At 42.7% G+C, this 17,734-nt stretch overlaps 1 protein-coding gene across 2 annotated transcripts in view; it reads left to right on the plus strand.

The window, feature by feature from the left end:
- Positions 1-1,284: 1,284 nt before the first annotated feature.
- Positions 1,285-17,734, plus strand: part of LOC116391156 (heparan sulfate glucosamine 3-O-sulfotransferase 5) — a 71,866-nt gene continuing 55,416 nt past the window's right edge. For both annotated transcript variants that reach the window (XM_031861449.1, XM_031861450.1), the window contains exon 1: positions 1,285-1,729. The gene's annotated coding sequence lies outside the window, so the exon portion shown is untranslated. The remainder of the gene's footprint in view (positions 1,730-17,734) is intronic.

The following is a 17,734-nucleotide window of genomic DNA, read 5'->3' on the forward strand; positions in this document are numbered from 1 at the left end:
TAACCTGATAGTGTCTCTGCAGTTAGCTGTAAACTCGCTCATCCGCTGGTGTTCCCCGGCACAGGAAGAGCCCAGCCAAGTTGTCTTTCGCACGACGGCTTCAATCTGCTGCGGGATGGCTGAATAATTCAAAGTTCTTTCACAGGACCATCTGGCAGCCCAAAGCGGGCGCGCGAGACACCCGTCATCCTCAGACAGCGTTTGTAAAGAGAGTGTATGGGATGCAGCAGCAGGACCCCTGCACAGGCTTGCAGGATTGAGCTGCTTACCAGGAAGCTGAAATGTGCTGTGTCAGACTGATGTCTTCTTTGGGAGGATATAGGCAAACAGAGAGTGAGCTCAAATGTTGTTGATGTGACATAAAGTCCCTTTCACTCCACGCTCGGGCTGAATATCAGCTGGAATGACAAATCTCCCGCTGTCTCTTATACATAGACACACACACACACACACACACACACACACACACACACACACACACGGATGGATTACTGAACAGGCTTACAGGGCACAGGCCCAGGGTCCCACAGTGTCAGGGGCCACTCTGGCCTTCACCTACAAGATGTCACTCGAAGACAACCAGAAAGAGACTCACAAAAAACATAAAATAACTACAAAGAGACACAAAATGACTACAAAGAAACAAGAATAACTACAGAAAGACCAAACCAACTCAAAAGAGACTCAAAACAACGGAGAGATGCATAATGACGACAAAAAGATACAAAAGAACAACAAAATGAGGCTAAACGACTATAAAGTCTGTCTCTCTTGATCCCTTTTAGGCGAGGTGGTGGGACCGTTTGCTGGTCTGAGCCCAGTGGCCGTTGCCGTCATGTGGCTTTCCTCTAATCTTTACTTTGTCATTACTGGATCTTTTTTAGCTCTTTGGGGCCTCCAAAAACTATTTCTTTCTTCTGCTCTATTTTTTCAAAATTCAGCAACCAGGCTTTTAACTATAAATAAGACACAGTTTGAAAATGATTTTGAAGATCTTTTCATCCGCTCATATCAAGATACATATGATCTGTCTTCGAATGTAAAATGTATTTGTTTGCAGCCCACCCCTCCATAAATGTCTTCATAGGAGATCTGCATGGAGACTGTTACCCCTGATGTACTTTTAGGAACTTTTAAACGCTCTCACACTGAGCTGATCATCTTTGCGCATCCGCCCTCCCCCTCCCTCCCTCCCCCTCCTCCTCCTCCACCACCTCCTTCAGGAAAACGCCCCAGCTCTCCCCGTGCAGCGTCCTCCTCCTCCTCCTCCTCCCGCAGCAGCACTACAGCAGTAACACAGCGAGTTCCGCGCGTCTCTACCGCCACACTGATCAACTGGGGTGCTGGAGGAGGGCGCTCATTGCGTAAGTGGACTCCCTGTTTACCTTAACGTCACTGTGAAACGAGAGGAAGACTAAAAAAGGGGGGCAACAACCTCGTCGCGACCCCGGGACGCGTATTTTTCTTTCCGCGTACTCTTTGCGCACCTGGCTGTCCGAGCGCGCACGCAGAGCGGAACATCCGATTTTGGAGCGCCTCCTTCACTTACCCCACGCACACACGCACAAACACCTGCCTCCACTTTGTCCCGTTTAATCTGAAGTAACGCGCCTCCGAGCCGAGGGACATACGGAGAGGCTTTCTGACCTCCGCTGCATCCCGGCTGGTCCTTCTACCGAGCGTCTGGCTGGAAGGGTAACCGCCGTGTCCCGAGGAGGATGCTGAACAGGTAAACGACTCATCTTTTTCTAGTAGTTTTCCAGTTGTTTTCTGGTCGAAGTATTAGCAAAAAAAAAAAAATAATGCTCTGCAATCAAAAGTCAAGAGGCTGGAAAAAAAGATTCCTTTCATATCCACATAGCGTCCCGGTGGTACGTGATGACTTTATAGTGACCTTAACGCACTTATTGTACCATAAATTCAGTGTAACATTCCTGCAGAGAGACCAGTGAGAGATGCTGTTTCTATTCATGCAGTTTCATTGGCAAAGTATTTTCAATTATTATTCTTTCACACCAATGATTGCAACTACAGCACAACCAACTTGAGTGCCCTGCAGGATTTCTCTATGATGATCAAACGTCATGCATTTTACAAAGACAAAAACAAGCTTATTATAAAATGTGCATATCTATGCATGATGCATCAAGAATAGTTTCCCTGTCGTGAACTTCCCTTCCAGTTTATTTTTCTGATTTCTGCGTCGTGTTTTAACACTTTTCCCTGACGCAGTACCTCTCAGACTCCCCCATTGTTGGTGTGTCACAAGGTGGAGAGGTTGAGTTCAAAGCGAGGGGTCCAGTTAACACACTCAGCGCCTTCAACATCTCGTCTCCCCCCCCCCCCCCCCCCCCCTTTGTGTCCGTGCACGATCAGTCTCGTTTGTTACTGTCTCGGGCAACAGGTGCCTTTCTTCAGTGCTGCTGCTTGTCATCATTGCTCTGCATTAAGTCTCTAATGGGGCTTTTTGTTATTGGTTAAGCGCCTAAAGCTCTGTGGCAGCCTGCATGTGAGAATGAAGAGCGGAGAGACAGCGGGGCAAAAGTGCAGCGCGATGAGCGATGTTTGGTGTGTCGGGGTGGTTTAATAACGGCAGAATGAGGCTGCTGCTTATGTAAGCCCCCACCAGATACTCGGTAGTCTCAGCACTGCAATGTATCCGTCTGCCATATTTCAGGCCTCAGCATGCATCGCTTGCACCGCTGGGCTCCACACTAGTCGACAGCTCTTTGAGTGCTCTGAATGAAAAGTATCAACGGGGGAATAAAGCCTTGGATTCAGGAAGTAGCATCAGTTTACTTGCACCTTTACAGTCACTTTGTAATCTGAGACTCTTCTTCCCTTTTTTTAAAAAGGACGGCATCGGATGTTTGGACAAACGATGTCTGTAAAAGGCATATGTGTCCAGACCAGCGACCCCTTGAGGTCAGGTGAATGACGACTCATGCATCTAGGAAGCAATCGCGGAAGTAATGCGACATTGTTGTGGCCCTCTGTTTTCTTTGAGTGACCGTGATCTTTCCCCAACCTTAATCAAGTTGTTTCCATGTTCTCAATCGAATCAAACCTTTATCCTAGAGGTAGCAGTTACACTCGTTTTTGTAGACGTCATGTGAGTTTTTAAAGACCAAGGTTGCTGCCTGAATTCCAGAAATACAAAGGTTACTTTGTTGGGTTTTTTTTAGCTGAAAAGAACCATTTAAAGCAGGAAATTATGGTACTGTCAAAAAAGTGCTACATTTTTATGGCATTAGCATCTGAAGGGGTGCAGTCCCCCTGTTGGCCAGAGCAATACAAAACTATACAAAACAATTTTTCACATTTTCTGGTTGGGTTCACGGTTACTGCGGTTCAAGTGTACATGGAGTTAATTTAATGAATAAACAGAAGTTTCTTCTTTAATATCCTCTGTAGTCGGCTAAAAGTGAAAAGGAGACACTCAACAGGATGAAACACAATTGGCCACAGGAGAGTAGCAATAAAGGATATCATATAAATTCACTTGTAAATAGTCCAAAAACAACCACATTATCATGTGCAGTTTGTACACTGACTCTCTGTGGACTTATGTGAGCACAGAGCAAGAACTTACAGTCTGCAGCTGAGCCTTACTTTGTATAGGTTTAAATGTTCTTGATCAAATCAAGAATATTATAAACCAAAAATAGAATATATCAAATCAAGATGATAAGATATGAAACAAATTAAAGCATACATTTTCCACATTAAATACTTTTCTACTGCTATTTACTTCTTTAAAGGGGACGTATTATAATAAAATACTTTTTCAGTGCTTTTGCACATGCATTTGGGTATCTGGAGCTCCTACGAACCCACAAACTGTGAAATAAGACAACCCAGTACGTTTTTTGTGGGCTGTCTAGATAAAACAACAACATGTGAGTCAACAAGATGTTCAGATTTGGCTCCCTTTATGTCACATGCAGGCTCATTAACTACCATTGAAAAAGGGGCACCGTATTTGTCTCGCAAGCCAATCAGAGCTTTTTTTTGGAGTGGGTCTTTAAGAGACAGGCGCTAAAACGAAGCGTTTCAGACGGAGGGTGAATACAGGTATATTCAGACAGACAGTATAAGAAAAATAAAGTGTTTTTTGAACATTTAAGAATGTAAGCATGTTCTAGTAGAAACCCGATATACAATTATGACCTTTGAATTGAGAGTGATATGTCCCCTTTAAATTAGCCTAAATGACACAGTTAAGACTTATTCTATTTCTCCCTTACTCCTTTTTCCTTCATTTCATCATTTAATTATATAGCTTGCATGTTTATGTCCCCTTTAAGAATAGCTGCTAACAAATTAATATAATTGGTGTAACTTTAAATGGTGTGGGTGGAAATCAATTTCAACAATAAATATTTTGAAATGTGAAGTAAAAAGAAAGAATTTGACAAAGTTGTCACGGTTAATCCCCTCGGCAATCTTTCACCTCCTCCTAAAGGCATTTTCCCCATCACCTCGCCGTGGCACTCCACGCATCACAGCCCTTGATCAAGGATCTCATCATGGGGGATTACGGTAGATGTGTTCCTGGAGGTGTAATTCGAGCTATCAGAGGTCATGATGCGGCAGCCAGGACAGCATATTGTCCTATTCATCTTAATGACTCCTGTGGGCAGGGCTGCGGGTGGACATTGAAGAAGGGCCTGAAAACGCTCTCCGGTGACCTTCTGCGACTAACAAATGGAGCGCGGATGAAACGAGCGAGTCCTGCGAGGGAGCCTGCCAACTCCAGTAAAACTGTGAAAAGAAAAGCATTAGTCCATCAGTCAGATCTTTTACAGCAGCCTTCAATCTGCCCGCTCCCTCACGCCCAGAGCCAGTTATTACATTTCACTCACGTTCGCCTTTTTTTTGCAGAAGCGCTAATTGAATGCATCCAATATTCAGGAAAGAGACCTACCTACCATGCCAACATGACCTTGGTTACCGTTTCCTTTAGCGAGCGAGATGCTTTCTGTGGAAGTCTAAGGTCGGGACTGCTGTGTCATCGCTCCGGATTCACGATGGTCAACCCGAGGCGTCCAATTTGCTAAGACGTGTTTGGGTAGCGAACAACGTGGATTCATTTTTCTGGCTTAGCAAGCGATCATGGAGGCAGGGGGAGAGAAGAGGAGGAGGGTGGCTCCTTTGGGATAGCAATCTGAGGATGGTGCAGAAATTTGTCAGCCCTCCAAGCTGACACCCTTATCCAAGTCATCTTCTCTCTCAGGATGGTGATATATGACTAAGGTGACCGTGATCATTACTCACAGACCGGTCTTCTTCTTCCTCTTCTTCGTCTTCTCTCCCTTGGCATGCCTCCCTCCCTGGGTCTGATCAAGTGTGTTCTATTATCCTGCAGTAGTGATTTGTGGAGGTCTGAGGCACATTGCGTCTGAAGGACGCCGCGTTGCGGAGCCTTCCAAAACAATATCATAACCCGCGTCCATTAGCCATATGGGTTCCATTCCCCAGATTTGCTTCATGCAATTTTGGCGCACCCCCCCTCCACACACACACACATACACACACACACACACACACACACACAGCGGAGCCACAGAGCAAGCCGAGGATTCATTTAATTAGAGGATGTTTTGCTCTTCTGGTTTCTGCACCTTTCGCGAAGAGGCTTGTTTCCAATTGATACATTTCCAGTCGTGAGGATAAAGGCTGCAGCTGAGAATCATTCACATAACTGTACCGCTGGGCGATGAAATAATCTCAAATTTACCCTATAAGATCGTCCACGATAACAAAGTGATTCAATTCATGGGATTTATTTTTCGATAGTTATTTTTGGATCTGTTTTCTTCTGCGTTACAAAAAACACAAGACGAACAGGCTAAATGCTGTAGGCTCCATCATATTCTGCTGCGGCTGTAAAACGGCGTCATAACGACTTACTAAATGAATCCTTTCACTGTCATCATGTGTCTTATCATATTTGGAAAAGCTAGAGGAGCCGCACGGTTGGACAATTTTATTATTGGTCATCATAAATAATACATTAATAAGTCAGTTGATTGAAACAATAAATTATATTATTTATATATACCTTAACAGTGGAGTAAGCATGAAATCATCAGGAGTGCGAACCACGTCGTGCGCTTGTATGCTTGTATTAGCATCCTCGAGCACATGGATGCACCCACTCCCACAACCATTGCTCCACAGCAAAGCTAGTGGTCAAAACACAGTGTGCCTGTAAGTTTTTACAAATCATTTTTGCTGTGGATTTTCAAGAATTTTCAACATGAAAGACTATTTTTGTAAAGCAGATTATTTATAAATATCTGTTCTGAGTAATCCTCATTTCATAATGTAATGTAACATTTACCTTCTTAAAATGAAGCTACTGACACCATTTAAAGATGTGTGTAGCAGGTGGCTACATATTACACATTGTACCTTTAACATTAACTTAACAAAGCAAGGGGCCAAGAATAGATCCTTGCGGTACCCCTTGAGGAAGCTTTTTGACATGTAGTCATGAATAGATACAAATTGCTCTGTGTAAAGTATATAGCTAACAAACCATCTTTAATTTACTGAGTTTGAAGCTAGCATTATATAATCAAGTGTATCAAAATGCTTTCGAGAAGTACAAAAGTACACCAAGGGAAAATTTCAGAGGGGATACTCTGGAATTTAGTTTTTCACTGATATTTTTCAATAATGCGTTGAACATTATTTTATTAATAGTTACAGGATGAGAAATGATTGAGTAAGCCAGTTTCTCAAGAAGCTTTTAAAAAAAGGGCAACATAAATATTGGTTGAAATTGTTCGTACATGTGTCATGCTCACCTGTTGAGCCCTTTCAAAGTCAATGTGTACAACACCTGCAGTTGAGTTGTGTTTTTAATGCTTTGTTTTTGCTTCCATGCGAAACAATAAAATGCAAAAAGCTCTTCCTCTGCAGCGCTTTCATTTTAAAGCCTTTGATTGAAGTTGTGCTCTTTCTTTTTTTGCATGGATCCATATTTACTTCCGCTGCTGTGGCTGCTGTATAGTTGACTTCTGAACACATAAATAATGACTGGATCTCATCCTCTCCTCCGTTTCACTCTATACCTCCCGTCACAGCAGCCCCGCAAAGAGCAATAAGTCTGAAACAGAGCAAACAAAGCGGTAGTCCAGGTGGATGAGGTGTCTGGAAATAAAGCATGATCTCCCATCGAGCCGTGAAGATTGTTTATGGGCCCGTGTTGCTCAGTGGATTGAGGACAGGGTGAGGGGTTTCATTCCCATGGGGGGGGGGGCAGTCATGCGAATAATGTAAGCACTCAGGGTATCAGAAGGTGCTTGTGTTCAGTTTGTATTCTTATATCAGCTGAAGCAGAATGGAATTGAAGGAGTGTCAGTAATAGAGCCTGATCGTTTCTGGATCATTGAAGCTAATAGTAATATTAGAGTTTTAAAGAACAATATTTCTTCTAGTGCTTTTTTAAATTTTTATCATGAACACATAACATAAAAAAGGTCCCGTCACATTTGATTGAAGGTTTGGCCGATATGAACTCAGCAGGACATATTACAAACACCAACATCAAATTGGAACTGTAAATATTGCAAACTAAAAATCCAATTAGTATCAATGAAAACCGTAACAACACAACAAATACAAATATGACTGAAATATACTTAAGATAAGACAAATAAAACGCAAATATGTAAAAATGTCTATAAGAGTGAAGAATCAGCTCTATAGCTCTTAAAACTAGACTTTGACACGAGGACCCGGGTAATGTGGCAAGACCTGCTTTAGTTGATATTATAATAATTTATAATTAATCGCATAACCTAAAACCAAAATAAGAGAACTTTACATTAGATATGTTCCCTTACCGTTTTATTTAGTTCTTTCCTTCCTTTCGTATTTTTTAACAGCTGTATACCATTAACCCTGTAAAGACACTACACTAACCCTTGAAACGAAAGCCTTGGACACTGTACACATCACCGTTTTACTGGTTGGATTTTCCAGTGTCGCCAAATTGCTCACATTTAGCTAGCTCTGCGTTACGCTCTCCGCTAAAGCACCTGCCCGAGCACTACTGCACATGTGCAACACTCCCAATCGGGCGGGAAATATAGATTGGGCAGCGAGTGACACATGATGTTGTTGTATCCGTGTAGCATAAATGAGCCTATAAATCATATGATATGATAACGTGATATCAGATCCAGAATTTTAGGCTGTATCAGAGGCGTTTTCCAATACTGGTATCGGTATCGCACACTAAAATCACCGTAGTTACGCTGGAGTTTAGAGTTTTCTTGGATATTATAGGTCTGACCCACTACTTAAAAATGTCTGCTAGTAGGCTATGTCTGTCATGTCCAATATAAGCCCAGTATAAATATGTTATATGAAAACAAGCAACCAGAAACCCAAACCCTGCAGTCCTCGGTCTGCATGAGCCTTTTTCATCCGGCTCAGTGTGTTGACAAAAAGAAGAAAAAGAAATCTGTTTTCTGTCAACTCCAACTGTCTGCAGACACACACACACACACACAGAGGCAGAGGCACCGCCAGTTCATTTCTTTCTCTCCTAACTTCTGCTTCTGTCGACCTACAGCTCGACTCTCTCTCTCTCTCTGTGTTAGTGCTGCTGCTGAAACACTGCCATTAAATAGACTTTAGCACTCAGGCTTTATTGACACGCTTGGACGTAACGCTGCCATTCTAAATGCAAAAAAAAAAAAAATCATTCATAATTACATTTCTAGCGGCGAGCTGATTTACTCCGAATCAATTCGGCAGAGTAATAGCATCTCTAACTAAATGAGAGGCAGGTTCGTCAAATTTTGAGGTGCTTTGGTGAGAAAAAAAATGGAGTGGAACTTTATTTCTGTTTTTAACCTGAAATATAAAACTATTGCGGAAAAATGCAAGCTAAAGGTTGAGAAGTAACGTTTATAGACATGGATGTATCATTAAAATGGGGCTAAAAAAAAGCAATTTCATCAAAGACATTTAAAAAAGTTTTTTTAGAAGTCCACATTACCTCAAATCTCAGGATTTTGGGTGCAGAATTGTCCCTGCAGAGCACCCTTACACCTGAAGCCCGGGGTTGGCCACACGTTGGCTCTGCACACAGGTTTTTTGGTCTGGCTGCCGGTGCCTTTTTGTCTGGACGTAGCAGCGCCAGTGATCCGGGGTGTGGCACTTAATTCTCTGCAGCTATCTGCCGCCATCAATTAGAGCTTTTACGGGGAAGGGCGCTGTCAAGATTACCATGGCAACCGGCATCTTCGGCATCCACTGCAGGGCTGTTGTTGGACTGTTGCAAGTGTTACTGCGCTGTGCATTTTTAAAGATTTTAAATCTTCAGCTCCCCGGGGGGACAGAAACAATAAGCATGAAATGGCACTGTGTGTAGATGCAGCCTCTCCCCAGCTTCCTGGCTTTGCACGGGTCGCTGAGGCTATTTTCAACATTAGCTGATCGCTTTGACGTTCTTTAAGGGAAGTTGCAAAAGTGTCTAGCGGGCAGAGAGGTAGTAATTTACTGGAAGCAATCCCGGAGTTCTACAGCAGATACTTAAGAATTACCTGCTCGCCCACTTTTACAAGCTTTCGGATTCCGTCAAATGAAAATGTCAGAGTTAACAACTTGCTTTCTTCTACAACACACTTTATGACCAGACATGACCCGAGTTCTTAAAAAATATTTGGCTTTAGTGGTGAGTTTTACGCGTTTAATAGTCTCAGGGATCAGAGTCAGAGGAGGTCCTGTTCTGTTTTTGATCTAAGCGACTTAGAGGGAGTTTGTATCCTTCAACGTCTCATAAGTGATGGATATTTCACAGGATGACTCCAGTATCTTTGGACTCGATATATTTGAGTTTGACTACCTTTTAGGTCAACAAAAAATAAATAATGGGTTCAGTCATTTTACTCCTGGCGGTGAGAAGAAGGCTTTGGAAAAGCATGTTGACTAGAAGGGTGTAACTCCTCCCCTCAGGCTATACGTACCGTGTTAATCGCTTTCAACAGATATCTGCATATAAATGCAGTTAAATCAACAGAAAAGCTGATAAAAAGCTAAATCGTCGACAGATGGTTCTGAGATTGCATTTCAGCCAATGCCTTTCGCCTCTTTTTGCGCTCTACGCGGACCTGCATTCAACCAAAGCCCGCTCAAACATGATTGGTCAATACCGTTCGGACTACAAATGGCAACCAGAGTGCGTTGGATGTCCCGTTGCCTACAGATTCTGCGTCGTACGCAGCTATCTGTTCCTAGATTATTCTGTTAATGTACCACTTGGCTGTGGTCCTGTCAAGGATCAGCAGATAAAGACTGGTCAGCGTCAGCGGGCGCCTGTCTGTGGAGAGATGCTGATGAGCAGTAATCTGAATCCTCCTTAAAGTGAGAGAAAACACCAGCAGCCTCCTGCCATCCCAGCTGTGAGTTATGGCTCTCTTTCATCTGATGGAGCACTTACTCCCCAGCCCAGCCTTGTTGTCAAGTATTCCTTTCACTTACGCGCCGATCGATTGCTGCAGCCTAGTGTTAATGATGAGTCATGCTATTAAACGTGATGACCTGCGGCCCCACATTCTATTACCGTGCTTTCTTGCATAGGCAGACGTCCCCCCGTAATTAAGGTTCAAGTAGATGCGGTGGAGCCAAAACTCAAATTTCAAAAAATAGCCCCAACAAGTTTACTCCCGCAGAAGAAATGTTGAGTTTAAAAGTTGTAATGCTTTATTGGTTTGTCGCCTGAGGAGATGAATGTTTTTCCTTAAAGCTGATGCTGAGATAAAGTACTGCTCTACGAATAGCGAGATAATCATTTTCTGAAATGAGCAGCCAGCGCCAGCCCTTTTTTTAATTCACGCTGTTGTCATTTTTCCGTGAAGTCTCTTGGGAACGGGCGGTGGAAGATGTAACGCACAAGGCTCTGTTCGGTCCGAGGGCTTTTTAACCCTCATTAATAAAGTAATGTGACTATGCAGGATGTGACAGTGTTGCGTAATGCAAAGGCAACTTTTAGCCGTCTGTCGGGGGGAAAAATTAGGAACGCGACAGAGTAGATAAGTGATCTTTTTCGACTCTTAGCAGCTTATGTCAAAGGGTCAGTGAATCTCTTTAGATTAATTGCCACAGGGGACAATAAAAAGCCCAGGATGGAGCCGTGTCTTGTGTGGTTCGTCTCAGACGCTGCCCCAGAGACTTTTATATAACGGCAAGCTGAATTATTCACGCGATAGGAGCGAAACAAACGCCGTTATTCGAATTAGAGATGTCCGGCGGTTATTAGTGTACATTCTCCTTTTCATGTAAACAGTTGATCATGTGTTTTGAGGATTGCTTTAATGTGGCTTTTCTTTTCTCGTTGTGTTGAGGGAACAGAAAGATTAGGAAGAGAGATGGAACACGGAGTAATTTGGGTCCCAACTTGTTTTTGTCTTGGCAAGTGTTTTTAGTACAGTAGACTAATGGTGTAACTAACCCTCCAACAGTATGTTAACCAATCAAATGACCATATGCATACACATATTATAACAAAACCTGGCTTTCTGTCTTCTTTAAGTCTATGCTACGTGTGGCGACGGGTTATAGTTTACGTTAGCCATCTATGCCACATTTGTTTAGTCCTCCCTGCTTCCAGGAGACTCCATCGCTGGGAGTCGTGCTTGCAGCAGCACCCCGTGAGACGGACCCTTAGTTAGCAGTTATGCTGTTGCAACCCGCATTCATCCTGCACAAATCACAAGCGCCAGGGGGTCTGGTCCAAGGGGGACCGCATTGACTTCCCGCCGGATTGGCAAACTTTCCGTTGCAGCGTTACAAAGGTTAGACCCAGTGATGCACAGTTTGTGCAGAAAACAAATAAATCGCAGGTTTATTTGCAGTCTCGGGTCGGTCCTCCCGCTGCATTCAGGTCAGCGTTTTAAATTCTCAAAGGGATTTAATAAAGGATGCGTCAAAGGCCATGAAGGCTGGACAAACTGGAAGCGCTCTGCAGTCAAAATAGGAAAATCCTATTAATATTTAATATGTTTCACCGTGACAGAGCTGGGCTGAGACAGCTTTTTTTCCCCTGTCTTTGTCAATTAGCTGTGTCATCTATAATCAATCTGTAATCATGAGACGGGGGGTTCAATACATAATCCAGCACTTAGCGACAGCTGAGATATTTTGCCTTAAATATAAACATGTAATACATGAGACATGCAGGCACACCTTTGGAGACAGGTTGGGGAATGCCTAAAATATATAATGTTTTAAATGAAATCAAAAATGAAATTAAATGAAATCATGTTTTGAAATAGGGCTGTAACTTTGTATCTGTGTTCTGAACTTTCATTTGAACATAATTTATGGGGTTGTGTGGGCAGTTTATCTAATAAGCATAAGTTAAATCCTTGTCTCTGATTGGCTGTTCTCCTCTGAACACATACATGTAATATATATCATGTGATGAACCGAAGAGCTGCTTTTAAAGGTTACCCTTACGCTTTGCTGTACGTAGGAGAGAGTCGCTTGATAAATGTGTTTTATTCTTCAGATGTAGATTTTTTAATCCTCATTTTAGTTTTTACAGACATCTTAAACCAAATTCACAGAACCATTTCCAAATCACCCATTCGGTATTTCTCCCTTTCCTGGGTAAACAAGTCAGTGACATTGAAATAATCCTCTTTTCAAAAATGCAGCCAACTCCAGCTGGATTCCACTTTTCTAAAATATGGAATATCCAGAAATCCAAAACTTAAATGGTGAAAAAAAAAAATTCAATATTATGTGACCTGTTACAATTTTGAACAGATAAACAGGTTGGAAATGTTTCTGTGCCCCCCTCAGGACAACTTCCTCTTCATGATACATCAGCAGTTTTTTTGGATGTTTTTTTTGTCACCGGATAGAATGAGGTGAGAATGTGTTTCAAGTCAGGGTACAGAACATCCGCTGGGACGTAACCTAGATGTTTTATCTGCACAGATCTGCTGCCGTGCCTGCCATATCTCTTACTCAATACTGTTGCTCTGTTGACCTTGGAGGGAGGGGGGAACAGAGGAAGTTGGGATATAAATATATATATTAGCCTGCAAAAAGAAATCCGCTATGAGCTCTGAGCTCTGAGCCAGTTTGTTTCCCGGTTGTGTCTGTTCACATGTGGGGGGTGGACATTTACACGAGCACCTGGAGACTGTCTGCCTGGACGAAAGCTACCTTCTGGGGAAGCTGTGGCTGTGCGCTGGGATCTCTGAGACCGCAATTATACGGGCTGGAGGACAGCACACAGTTCTCATTCGTCAGTGCCTTTCTGCTGAGTCTCCTCCTTCGGTTTCCCCCCCTCACCTGCACAAAGTGCAGCGATGAGCCTTCCACTCTCGTTTTCGCTCCCTCAGCACACATGTCACACTTGATCACCTGTTAAGTCACTGGTGAATGCATATTAGGTGTTAATACATGCGTACAATATTATGTGTAATATAAATATTGTAATATGATTCGTCAGTTTGCTGGCGCGACACTGCGTTCAACATGAAATTAGAGTCAAAACTTTATGAAAACATCTGTTTACAAACTCAACGTGTGCAGTGTAATCCACGTCTCATTTATCCAGTCATATGATCACTACTTCCCAAACAGTAGTGTTCATCATAGACACTAAAACCTTAATGATAGACTGTATTTAAGAAGGGGGCACAATTTAACTTTCATGAATTGAAAACACTATTATGAATCACACCATGAAAGGTTAAAGTTGTAAGACGACAACAAAGACAACTCCCAGACCGGACAACGCCGTGGCAGCGACCTGTCAATCATAAGGTAGCCCCGCCCTAAAGCATACTCTGCTTTATGGTCTATTTGACTCTCAATGGAGCATCATTTACGAAATGAACATCATGCTGTATTGAAGAAGAAACTAGAGATTGAGACCATGGTATCATTAACACTGGTGTCAGCTCTTTACTTGGTAGTAGCCAATACCAAAGCCCAGTATTGACAGTATTGGTGCATCCATAGTTATTTATGCCTCCAGTTCAGTTATGCTTCTGGGAAATGGCGATGTAAATAAAGCTACCTCTGCAAAGAAATTGGGATTGATGCCCAGCGCTCCGTAAAAACCTTGTGAATGCTAAACCCCTACACAAACAGTGAATCCTAAATGCCCCAGTGGGGTCTCTCAGTAGTTTACATTTAAAGACGGATGCTGCACTGCGTAGCCCCCATGACTGTGGATACCTGCACCAACTTAAAAAAAGGGTAAGTAATGTTTTAGATGGTGTTTGATGGGTGGAATAGGAGGTAAGAGCCCGGAGCCAATCCAGGGGGCTAGCTCTTTAGAATAACAGTTTATTTAGAGCAACTGACCTCAGGGTTAACAAATGCATTCACAGGTCGCGAGTGTCCATCTCCAATCTCCACCGCTACCTCTATCCGGCTGAGGGCACGGCGGCATTTTCCATGATTAGGTGCCGCTTCTGCCTCACAAGCACAATGGAGATGACAGAGAAGGTGTGTGTGTGTGTGGGGGGGGGGGGGAGAACAAGAGGAGAGCGTCGAGCAGGGATTGCATGGGAGATGAGCGCAGTGGGGCCATCCATTCTGAAACTGCCTGGATCAGTACATCTAATGCGTACGTGAATGTCTCGACCTTCAGTGGTTATCTTCGGTGGAGACCACTGACCCGCGCATCGCTCTCTTTGACAAAAATTCTTCACTCGGTTTTTATGTCGAGATAGACCCATTTCACAAAGCTAAAGCACAAAGGAGGGCTGAAGTAGAGAAGAATATCTGATTCCCTCCAATATAATTGCTCTACACTTGCCCTAATTTCCCCAAATTAAATTCCAGTATCGGGTGTTATCAGTCACAGGAAAACATTTCCACCCACAGAAAGTGACTTTATCCTAAACAGAAATGAGTGGGCGGTCTGTCTTGAGAAAGCCGCATTCACCATCATGATCCGGTACAAAGCGTGATTTTTAGATAGTCTACTTTCATCCATCCACAGTAACAATTCCAAATGATGTAAGGGGCGTGAGGGGGAATGTATACCATTTTTTAACCATTTGCAGAGCTTGCAGGCCTAATGGTCATCTTTATTATAGAGCATCTTTGGTGCTAATTAGCTATTTTTAGCATGCTAACATGCTAGCCAAAGAGGATGAACATGGTAAACAATATACCTGCTTAGCATCAACAGTGTTGTCATTGTGAGTTTGTTAGCATGCTAAAGTTAGCATCTAGCAAAATATATATATATTTCTTTTGGCTTTTTGCCTTCATCCCAGTATACAGACAGAGATTGACAGGAAAGGGGGAGAGAGGGAGTATTTATGCTTATATTGGAACCTTGTATTTCAGTCTGAGACTCATCACTCTTTATAAATCATATACTGAATTCTTGTTTGTATTCTCACTTTCAGCCTCCATACGTGTGCACATATTTTTTACTTGTCTCTAAAGCTGAGCAGCATCTCTCTTTTTCTTGGCACTAAGATGAATATGTTGCACAGTGAGCGCCCACAGTCCCAGCGGTATGATCATTTTCCACTCCACTGATCTGACTTCTGTTTAATGAGGCTGACGCCTTCATGCTCCACATAATGAACCCACCTGTGACTTCGTTAACTTATGCGGTCTCAGTCTTTTACATGGAGGTGGGAAATATGTGCCGCAGAGTTGCATCATCGACACTGATTGCACCATCCTGAATTTTAGGATGTAATTTCAAATTTGTTACATTTACGGCCATTAGAGGAGAGATATGTTTACCTCCAGAGGGTTTCAGGTTATCCTGAGGGTTGCCTCTATGAGCGTGTTGCTGTCTGACTTTCTTTCACTATATCTGTGTCCCTCTATCTCTGATGAATAATACATTTTTTACTTCTAGAGAAGCCAAAAAAACAAGGTTTCACCAGGTTAACCTTTCTAATTTATTTTTTGTTTTTTGCAGCTAAATAAGTTTTTGTCGAATGTTTATTGTGGCTGAAAGGCACCACCACCCCAATCTTCTAAATGTGACATAAGGCATTTATGTTTTCTGTCCATGTGAGTTTTTATTTCTTCATGCATTTAACTAACACAAGGTGAATATATAATGTGTTAGCAAGTTATGCAGAATCCTAACTTGCTTCTCAGGGCTTCAGTATTATTCCTTTAATTGTAGCAAAAAAATATAAAATAAAATGTATGAAATACAGCCTGGCCCGAACCCAGCAGGTCAATTCGGACCCACATTCGAGAAGAGAATCAAAGCTTTAAACTGTCCACTGTAAACATAACTTGCAGTTGAGCGTTAAATACAATCCACTCAGAAAAAACGTGATCTAAGATTGAAAGCGCTGTTAAACTCGAGGAAGAGGACCTTGAGTTTCTTGCCCAATCTGATGATGTTGTAGAAATGTCAACACGTTCCCAGATATCAGCAATGACTTTAAGCAGAATTTGATGTTGTAATAAACAGGATTTATCCTTTAAGATCAATATCAATGTTTCTATAAAACCTTCCCCTAAAAACATGTTAAAGTTTCTTTATAATACTTGAAATCAGAAAAATTGTGAATCGACTTATTCAAGTAAAATTTGAGAAAAGTCCGGACAAATCTAAACTGACTAAACAGGTCCGGGAAGTGGCTGCAGCTCACACCAGCTGCCAGGTATAATGGCTCATTTCAAAGCAGAGGAAGAAGAATCATGCGAGGCCATAGCCGCTGTCCATGGTGCTGAATCAGCCTCTTCCCCAGGATTACGCTGCACACTCACACACAATGAGAGGATAAGAGATGAGGGCAGCTCGCTCATCGGCTTTTTGTCACAATAATGGTTTTTACCGTTTACGGAAATTAATGTCATGATTCTTCGCTTATCTCCCTTGACAGAAAGGTTTGTACATTGAAGGAATAAAAAAATTCTCCATCCAAACGCTGCGGCTCGTTAGCACGGCTAGTCGTCCGGGCTAATAGCTGCTACGGCGTTGAAAATGCAGCTTTTATATGTTTGAAGGTAGTTAGTAATGAACTGACATGTCAGTGATGCATTTACTGTCCATGTTACTTGGGGAAGATGTTGTACTCCGTACAAACCACCGCTCTGCCGTTCTGCACTCTTATGTTGCATCTTTGCAGTGCATTCGGCACAAAGCAAGAGGAAGTTCTGAATAAATCTGTTAATATGTGACATGGGCCACACAAAGCGCGCTGCTTCAACGCCGTCACACGTGTGGCACAAAGCAAATGGATGACGATCAAGGCCTGGGTTATGAGGCAGAGTTTATATGAGCTCTGTGATCACTGGAATGCATTTTTATACACGGCTGTAAATAACCCGGAGGCGGGAGGGGCCGTGGGGGCAGATGAGCTCCTGTGAAATAGCAGAAAACCGTTAATTTCTTTTTTCTTTCTTTAACAAAAGTGGCAATGTTTTATGAAGCCAACTTGGCTCGTTAATATTTTCATGGTCCGTAGCTTGGCATTGGGATGTGGGCGCAGCAGGATTCTATTAAAATGGGTGTAGCACAGGCCTGTACAATAGCAAACCATAGATCACAAGCTGCCCCGGCCTGTAAGCCAATGTTCTGCTGTCCTCTGTCAGCTGTCGGCCTTTTACTTCCTTTTATCGTGAGGTTTTTGCTTCTTTTTTCTCAAACCACAGACTGTAACGGATGTCTTGATTTGGAGCCTTAAATGAATTTTAGAAATATATGTGTGTGTTAGAGTTGGCCGGTTTGTTAACATTTTTCCAACCAGCCACT

Source organism: Anarrhichthys ocellatus, unplaced genomic scaffold (genome assembly GCF_004355925.1).
Source record: "Anarrhichthys ocellatus isolate YVR2014 unplaced genomic scaffold, GSC_Weel_1.0 scaffold25, whole genome shotgun sequence".
Taxonomy (NCBI): Eukaryota; Metazoa; Chordata; class Actinopteri; order Perciformes; family Anarhichadidae; genus Anarrhichthys; species Anarrhichthys ocellatus.